Source organism: Gopherus evgoodei, chromosome 21 (assembly GCF_007399415.2).
Source record: "Gopherus evgoodei ecotype Sinaloan lineage chromosome 21, rGopEvg1_v1.p, whole genome shotgun sequence".
Taxonomy (NCBI): Eukaryota; Metazoa; Chordata; order Testudines; family Testudinidae; genus Gopherus; species Gopherus evgoodei.
The window spans coordinates 11246810-11255369 of record NC_044342.1 but is presented as its reverse complement, the minus strand read 5'-3'; the positions used below and the strand labels follow the sequence as shown (position 1 = coordinate 11255369).

Genomic DNA, 8560 nt, shown 5'->3' with positions numbered 1-8560 from the left:
AGAGACGGTTTTGTCGCTGTGTCCAGGGAGCGCAGCCCTGGTGGGAGAGGAGGTGCGGGAGGAAGCAGGAAGGGGCCTGTTTGAAAAGGGGACCAGCGGAGGAAGGTGGCCAGTGACGGGGAGTGAGAGGAGACAGGTCGGCCAAGAAGGGCCTTGGAGGTGGAGCCAGGCAGCTGATGGCTGATATGCCCCTGACAAACCCAAGGGCTTGGCTGTTGGTGGAAATGAAAACTTGTCAATTAAAACGGTACGGGAGGAAAAGAAAAGGAAGGAACGGAAGTAGGTGCTGGGAAGTGTGCAGAGGAAAGCGATGGACTAGCCGGGGTCAAAGGCGACTGACGGAGCGCTCCAATCTGATCACACACAAATCACCATGTGACGCTCCCTTCAAATATATATATATAATTGGAGATATACCAATCTCCTAGAACTGGAAAGGACCTTGAAAGGTCATCGAGCCAGTGGGTACCAAGTCCAGCCCAGGCTCAAAGGCCAGTGGGTGATAAAATGATTAACTGAGGCTGAAGGTACAAATCTCACAGCCGTTGGGAGTCCGCAGGTCACCCCAGCGACAGGGGAACATGGTGCAATTCAGTATTTATGGAACAATCTCGCTTGGAAGAATGATTGGCAAGAAGCCAGCCCTGGATGGAGGCAGGGAAGTCCACCACAGCCTTAGCAGAGCTGGCACACCATCCCGAGCAGAACCTGTGGGTAACTAGAGACAAGAACAAGCCTTTTGATGGCCTGAGGCTGAGGTGTCAGCCTGAGTAACATCCAGTGGCTGGGAGTTGTGTGGGCTAATACTAAACCCTGGAGACTCCCATGAGGGGTGGAGCCTGCTGGGCAAAGAAAGGCAGCTATTGAAGAAGCAGAGATACTGGAGGGCAAAGTGACACATCTCAGCACAGAGAGGAAACCACAATAAGCATTTTCATCTGGCTCGTTGGTCTAGGGGTATGATTCTCGCTTTGGGTGCGAGAGGTCCCGGGTTCAAATCCTGGACGAGCCCAGTGTTTTGCCTTTTGCAACTGACCTTTAGAAAGCAGATAGGGTGAGGGGCAGCTCCAGGGTGGGTAGGTGCAGTTGTGAAAGTGGGCTAATGAGCTGGAGTGGGGCCTGTAACTGAGTAGTGCTGGGGAAGCTTGGATAGGTTAGAAAGCCCTGCTGTGTTGGTGACTATATTGGGTGCCTAACTCCCATAGGCTCCTTTGAAAATTACTCTGAACGTTGAAATCCGTCCTCTGTACACACTAGTCTGTGAAATCCCTCTAAGGCTCTGAGGGGCCCTGGGGATCTCCAGACCAGCTGTTCTGTGCCTCACTGTGTTATCCTCAGCACACACAGTCTGCCTGAGCAGACCCACGTCATGTGCCCTCCCTGCAGAGGCCTGGTCAGCACCAGAAAATTGTTTAACTACGTCACACAGGGGTGTGAAAGATCCACACCTCTGAGCAGCCTGGTTAAGCCGACCCACGTGCCTGTGGAGACAGTGTTGGGTTGTCACAGCTGTGCAGCTGCACTATGCAGTGTAGACACACCTTAACCTAGCAGCTGCTTCTTGGGGAGGTGGTTAACCATGCTGCTGGGAGAACCACTCTGGGCAACATAGGTGCGTCTACACTGCAGCGCTGCAGCTGCGCAGCTGTGACATTGTTGTGTTTTCAGGGTAGCCCAGCCCACGTATAATCACACGCACCCTATTCCATTGTTCATACAGTGGCCCCCAAACGAATTTAACTAGGGTCAATGATGGTTGTTGTAATTCCATTAGCTTGGTCCAGCACATGGCTGGATGTTGTTAGAGCTGTCACAGGCTGTGGGTTCATATTCCCCTTCCCTGCCTCCAGGGGCAAAAAGGATCCTTCAAACTTGTGAGTCCCTGGGAATTTTAACAGTCACAATGAACGCGGCAAACGAAAACCAAACCCAGATTTTCCAAATCACTGACTGGAGAGAAACCCCAGTTTGGCCGATGGAATTATTGACTCATTGTGGTTCATCGGACAAACAAGCACAAAGGCTGGACCTGAGGCTAGCGGTTAATTTCTGTGCCTGCTTCATCCTCCCCTTGGAGGGGCCAGCCCCTGCACCAGGATCCTCCAAGCAAAGGAACTTACCTTTGAAATAGATGAAAACTGTTTAATTCAAATGCTACGGGAAGAAACTGAAACTGAATGAAAACAAACACGATGATGTGAACTACAAAGAAGGAAGATGGTGACTCCGTGGTATAAATTAAGGTAACTAAAGGAGCGATACGATCTGTTGATTACACAAAAGCAACTGTAGGCATCTCAATTCCAGCCCAGTATCAAAGGTTAATGGAAGATAAAATGGTTAATTATGTGTAAAGGTTCAGACGGAGCCAGGGTAAGTCCACATGTTGCCCCAATGGCAGGAAAATGTTGTTCAATTTGCCATTTATGAAACAACCTTGCCCTGGCAAGAAGCCAGCCCTGGACAGAGGCAGGGAAACCCTCCACAGCCTTAGCACAGCTGGTGCACCACCCTCAAAAAGCAGAGCAGACAGGTGCGAGTCCTAGAGATGAGAAGGGGCCTTTTGACATACTCAGTAACATCCTGAGTTAAGGAGTTCCATGGACTGATGTCAATGCCAGAGACGCCCATGAGAGGCAGAGCCTGCAGGGAAGAGGCAGCTGTTAAAGAGGCAAAGATGCCTGAGTAGAGTGGGAGCCATCCTAGCTTAGAGAAGCCCCTATTCATTCTTTCCCTGTTTGGCTAGTTGGGTCTAGGGGTATGATTCTCACTTTGGGTGCTGGGGTCCTGCATTCAAATCCTGGACAAGCCCAGAGATTTTGATTTTGCAAATTGCCTTTAGGAAGTAGCTGAAAAGAAGAACAGACACCTGTGGGGTGCTAATGTCACTAAGGTGGGCTAGAAAGTACTGGTCTGGGGTGCCTAACTCTCTTAGGCTGTTATGAATGTGCCTTTAAACGCAGCCATTGTGAAGTTTGCACATTTATGTGAGAAATGCCTCTGAAGAGAGAAGTGTGACAAGAATGGGATTTGAACCTGTCATAAACAGATAAGTAAGAGTTAATAGAACAGAAGTACTTCATATCTCTTTTGCTTGGAAAGAGTTAACAAGATCAGTGAGCCTGGCTGTCACCTGACCAGAGGACCAATCAGGGGACAGGATACTTTCAAATCTTGAGGGAGGGAAGTTTTGTGTGTGCTGTTAGTTTTTGGTTGTTGTTCTCTCTAGGTTCTGAGAGTGACCAGACGTGCAACCAGGTTTCTCTCCAATCTCCCTGATACAGGTTCTTATAGATTCAAAATAGTAAGTACTAGGTGATAAGGCGAGTTAGGCTTATGTTTGTTTTCTTTATTTGCAAATGTGTATTTGGCTGGGAGGAGTTCAAATTTGTATTTTGCTGAAAGGATTTTAATTTGTACTTGTATACTTAGGCTGGGAGGGTATTCCCAGTGTCTATAGCTGAAGGACCCTGTAACACATTCCATCTTAAATTTACAAAGATATTTTTTACTGTTTTTTCTTTCTTTAATTAAAAGCTTTTCTTGTTTAAGAACCTGATGGTTTTTTTATTCTGGTGTGAGACCCCAGGGGACGGGGTCTGGATTCACCAGGGAACTGGTGGGGAGAAAGGAGGGAAGGGGGAGAGAAAGGTTGATTTCTCTCTGTGTTAGGATTACTTTCTCTCTCAGGGAGAGTCTGGGAGGGAGAGAGAGAAGGAGGGGGGAAGGTGGATTTTCCTCTCTGTTTAAAGATTCATGGAGTTTGAATCACAGTGATCTTCCAGGGTAACCCAGGGAGTGGAAGCCTGGGAGAGGCAACTGTGAGGGAAAGGGTTTACTTTCCTTGTGTTAAGATCCAGAGGGTCTGGGTCTTGGGGGTCCCCAGGCAAGATTTTAGGGGGACCAGAGTGTACCAGGCACTGGAATTCCTGGTTGGTGGCAGCGCTACAGGTTCTAAGCTGGTAATTAAGCTTAGAGGAATTCATGCTGGTACCCCATCTTTTGGACGCTAAGGTTCAGAGTGGGGAATTATACCATGACAATGGACCTAGGGCATGTGAAGGGCAACTGCCCTGAGAGCAACAGCCTACTGCAACACATCACCCTGGGGTGCCGCTGAGAGCCTTCACTCCCAGATGCCTCACAAATACCCCCAGAGCAAAGGGAAACTGTGAATGTGGGTGGGAAGAAGATAACTGTGTGGTAGGACACTGGTGCACAGGAATCAGCTATCCACTAGTCCCTGGTGGACCCCAAATTCATTGACCCAGAGGCCTCAGTGACACTGCAACCCTTTAAGGCCAACTCCTTTAATTTGCCTACAGCCAAGTTTCCTGTCTAGTACAAGGGCTGTTCAGGAATATGGACCTTTGCCGTCTATAACGGTTATCCCATTCCCATGCTGCTGCACCAGCAGACAGCGGTCCACAGTCAGTGGAAACAGCCCCATCATCTGCATCGCTTCCAGAGGGACCAAGCCCAAGTCCACAACCCAGCAAGGAACTAATGTCTCCAGCATCAGGGGAGCAGTTCCAGGCAGAGGATAAAAGCCTCACAGGATCTTGGATCGTGGCATGGAGCAACCCACCACCTCTCAGCTCTTCCAACAGGTCCAGGTTTGTTGTAGAAGGAGGACTCTTTTATAAGGAAACCCTTTCTGGTGTGCACAAGGAGGACTGGCATCCTCAGAGACAGTGGGTAGTTCCAAGTATAGGCGCCAACTTTCCCTGGTGCCAGTGGGTCCTCATGCTCCCCACAGTTCCCGGCCCTGCCCGCCTCCACCCTTTTCCCACCTGTGGCAAGCCACGACTCACCACTGGTTGTCCAGGGAATTAGCTCATCAGCCTCCGGTGTCACCCCTTGCTGCTGGCCCCCATGTCCTTCCCGGACCCCAGTGCCCCTTCTGCTGGATTTTGCCCCCTACAGTACCCCATGGTCTCGCTGGGTCTCCCCTCCCCAGGGAACCCCCAATCCCCACCCCCACTTCGCCTCAGTCTTCGGCTACTGCTGGTCACCATCTAGCCCCTGCTCCCTGGGGCAGACTGCAGCATAATTGCCACTCATGATCAGCAAGGAGGGTTTGTACCAGCTGCCTCTGCCCAGGGCTGGCTTTAGGCCCATTCCACCAATTCCCCCGAATTGGGCCCTGCGCCCAGTGAGAATCTCTTCCCTGGCTAGAGGCGCCTTTTTAATTTTTACTCACCTGGCAGCGCTTAGGGTCTTCGGTGGCACTTCGGTGGCAGGTCCTTCACTCACTCGGGGTCTTCGGCGTTGGGCCCTTCAGTGCTGCCGAAGACCTGGAGCGAGTGTAGGACCCGCTGCTGAAGTGCTGCCGAAGACTCAGAGCACCACCTGGTGAGTACAAGCCCTATGTGTTTTTTACATGCATGGTTTTTTTGGTTTTTTTTTTAATCATCCCTGCTGGGGCCATGTCAAAACTTCAAATCAGGCCCTGCACTTCCTAAAGCTGGCCCTGCCTCTGCCTACCCTTGGGCTGCTCCTCTGCAACCCCAGTGCCCTTCTTGGCCTTTAACAAGACTGGCAGCCTGGGGGGTTTCCAGGCCAGAGCTCCCCAGCTCCTCTGGCCTTTCCCCAGACCTACTCCACTTTAGGTACCCTGCTCCGCTCCCAGCAGCCAGGCCCATCCCTCTCAACAGCCAAAGAGAGACTGTCTTCTTGGCGTCTGGCCCACCGCCCTCTTATAAGGGCCAGATGGGCCCGCATTAAACCAGCCACAGCTGTGGTCAGTTACCCACTCAGCTTCCCCAGCAGTTCTTAATCCCTCTTACTTTTCTGCAGCCCTCTCCAGAGCTGGAGCAGGGTGATCACCCCGCTACACCGCCCCACCCTGCCCCCATTTCAACCCCTTCCCCAAAGTCCCCACCTCAACTCTGCCCCTTCCCTGCCCCTATTGGACCCCTTACCCAAATCCCCACCCTGGCACCGCCTCGTCCCTGAGCCACTGCATTCTCCCTCCTCCTCCCTCCCTCTCACCCGTGCTTCAGGCCATCCAGTGGAGTGCGGGGCCACTGCTCTATCTCGGCGTTTATCTCTCTGCCATGCATCTGTCTCCGCCGGAGAACTGGCACGGTTTGAAGGGCAGGGTGATGGAGCGGCTCTGGAAATGGACAGGACTCCTCCGGTGCCTTTCCCTTCGAGGGAGGGCACTGGTGCTCAATCAACTGGTCCTGTCCATGCTCTGGTACAGGCTCAAGACCCTGGTCCTGTCCCCGGGCTTCCTCGCCAACCTCCAGACGGCAATTCTGGAGTTCTTTTGGCCAGGACTGCACTGGGTCTCTGCAGGGGTCCTCCACCTGCCCCTGGAGGAGGGAGGGCAGGGCCTGAAGTACCTACGCCTGCCGTGCTTGGGGAGGCAAAATCCCTAGAGCCGCCCCTGCCGGCTCCTCACGAATATACTGCTGTGTTTCTGGCTGCACTTTTCCCCTCACCTCCTTCTCTATGCACTCCCTATCTGTGGCCCCACAAAGTCACGGCACCTCCTGGTCAACCTCCTGCTAGCCCTGGCTAAAATGGCCTTCTACAAAACCAGGGAGAGGAGGTTCGCCGATGGAGACTCCTGTGACTGTGGGGCTTGTTTCCAATCCTCTGTCCATTCACGTATTCAGGCACAGTTCCTCTGGGCGGCGCACACCGGCTCCCTTGACACCTTCGAGGAGCAGTGGGCGCTGTCCGGGGTTCTCTGCTCGGTGTCCCCGTCAGGTTCCCTTCTTATGACCCTTTGACCTTACTCCTGTCCCTGTTCTTTTATTAGTTGTCCCCTGAACTCAGTTGGGATTCAGGTCCTGTAGATCTTCCTCTTAGGCTGAGGGGGGGATCCTTTAGCAGTGGGTGGGCTTCTGCCCCTGCCCCACCCCGATTCCAACCCCTTCCCCAAAGTTCCCACCCCAACACCACCCCCTACCTGCCCCTATTGGAGCCCTTCCCCAAATCCCCACCCGGCCTCACCTCTTCCCTGAGCTTCTACGTTCTCCCTCCTCCCTCCCAGCTGCACAAAACAGCTGTTTTGCAGTGCAAGTGCTGGGAGCTAAGGGGGAAAAGCAGGCATGCAGCGCCCTCAGAGACTGCCTAGAGAAGGCAAAGGGGACCAGAACAGAGGGCCCTGAATGATGGTGGTAAACTTAAACCAGTCAGGGTTTTGAACCTGTAACATCTTATAACTAAATCTGCAATGTAACCATTCACCCGGAAGCAGGTGCTGCCCAGATGCTGTGACATGGCTGAGGGGTCTGAGGTACTGGCTTAAGGCTTCTGTCTCTTTGGGGATGTTGGTTCAAACCTACTTATGGTGCTCACTTTGCACACTATTATAGAAAGGGGACCATGGAGGGAGCTAAGTGTTGACAGCTGTTTCCAAAGGAGCTTAAGGGAGTTAGGCACCCAATATCAAAGTCCTAACCCATACGCAGCTGCTTTGGGACCCCTCAGTTCTGGGCCCCTCGGAACTCTTCATTCCACTGTTGCAACTGTGCCCACACACCTGTGGCTGCTCCTTACTCCAGCTACTTTCCACAGGACATTTGCAAAAGCCACACAGCTGGGCTCATCTAGTATTTGAACCTGGCAATGTCTCACCCCCCAAAGCAAGAATCATACCCTTGACCAACAAGCCAGATGGGAAAAACTGGTGCAGCGCCCTCTCTTAGGTGGGACATGTCACTCTGCCCTCAGCCACTTCTGTCTCTTTAATAGCTGCCTCCACCCTGCAGGCTCAGCCTCTCATGGGTGTCTCTGCTGTTGCCATCAGCCCATGGAACTCCCAGCCACGGGATGCCACTCAGGCTGACACCTCAGCCTCACACCGTCACAGGGCTCATTCCCTTCTCTTGTTATCCACAGGATCCGGCTCGGCTCTCTCAGGATGGCCGTAGCCGTACTAAGGCTGAGGAGAGTTTCCCTGCGTCTGTTCAGGGCTGGCTTCTTTTCATTCATTCTCCAAAGTGAGATTGTTCCACAAATGGCGAACTGCACCACATTCCCCTGTCACTGGGGCAACCTGTGGACTTAGACTGACTTTGTGACACTCTTTCTCTAGCCTCAGTTAATCATTTTATTGTCCATGACTCTGGGCTGCGCTCGATGCTCAGTGTTAGCGCAGGTATTTCTGTGTAATCAACAGATCGTAGCACTCCTTTAGTTACCTGCTTCACTGTCTAATCCAACCCTTTGCTGCTTTTCATCTCCAGCATCCCGCCAATGGCCTGTGCTCAGGTTTGTTACTCAGAGACTCAGGAGATGGGACAGTCCCAGCTCAGCTCCCTCAGGCTAGTGCCAGATTCTCATTAAAGAACTCACCATGTCATTTGTCACAAAGGACAATCTGTAATTACAAGCAGCGAGGGCTCCGAGACAAGGCAGCGGAATGGGAGAGAGGCCTGTATGATGAGAGATGGAAAAGGCTGGGACTGCATAAGAAGACGAATGAGAGAGGATGTGCTAGAGACTAGATATGAATGACTGCTGAGGAAAGGTAGAACAGGACCTTCCCTTTGTAACCCCAGACCCAGCTGGAACTGAAAGCAGCCCTGGTTTCACATGCTAG

General features: G+C 52.2%; 1 non-coding gene across 1 annotated transcript; it reads left to right on the top strand.

The window, feature by feature from the left end:
- Positions 1–940: 940 nt before the first annotated feature.
- TRNAP-UGG lies at positions 941–1012 on the top strand. Its single transcript has one exon. It is a non-coding gene; the product is annotated as a tRNA-Pro (tRNA).
- The last annotated feature ends 7548 nt before the right edge of the window (positions 1013–8560 follow it).